The sequence below is a fragment of the Octopus bimaculoides genome, chromosome 5, assembly GCF_001194135.2.
Source record: "Octopus bimaculoides isolate UCB-OBI-ISO-001 chromosome 5, ASM119413v2, whole genome shotgun sequence".
Lineage (NCBI taxonomy): Eukaryota > Metazoa > Mollusca > Cephalopoda > Octopoda > Octopodidae > Octopus > Octopus bimaculoides.
Window position 1 is genome coordinate 49,351,344 of NC_068985.1, and position 720 is coordinate 49,352,063.

The 720-nt window shown below is 37.1% G+C and overlaps 1 protein-coding gene across 1 annotated transcript in view; it reads right to left on the minus strand.

The window, feature by feature from the left end:
• The window catches only part of LOC106874958 (FYVE, RhoGEF and PH domain-containing protein 2), a 499,830-nt gene that overhangs the window by 86,542 nt on the left and 412,568 nt on the right, over window positions 1-720 (minus strand). The window lies entirely within an intron of this gene.

Here is a 720-nt window from a genome sequence, read left to right on the forward strand (position 1 = left end):
GTGTGTGTGTGTGTGTGTGTGTGTGTGTGTGTGTGACAGGCTTCTTTCACCCACAAGGATTTGGTCTGCCCAGGGCTATAGTAAAAGACACTTGCCCAAGGTGCCATGCAGTAGGATTCAATCCAGAACCAAGAGGCTAGGAAGCAGACTTCTTACCCCATAGCCATGCTTGCATCTCTATCTAAAAAGATTGGATGGGCATGGCAGGAACACCTTTGTTCATAGGATAACTTGGTTAGGATTGACTTGAGGTTAAACAACAATACTAATATCAACAGAATAAAGAAGCTAAAATCGCCCTAAATGAGGTCAAGTCTAATTTAGTGGATGAATAGAATGTAAACACAAAATAATCAACATCAATTAGCCTAATCTATATATATAAAAATGAGAATGTGTGTCTGTCTGTCTGTCTGTCTGTCTGTCTGTCTGTCTGTCTGTCTGTCTGTGTGAATCCCTAAAACTCGAGAACTACGCAACCAATTTCATTCAAATTTTACAGATGCCTTACTTAGGGTTCCAGTTGTGTTTTAGTCAACTAACTGAAACAATCACATTTCGATACTGTAATGACAGATACTTTCAGAGAAAGAGAGAAAGAGAGAGAAAGAGATGTATATGTACACGTATATGCATAGATATATATATATATAGATATAGATCTATATGCATACATGTATATGTATACACATGTGTAGATGTATATATATATAGATGTAC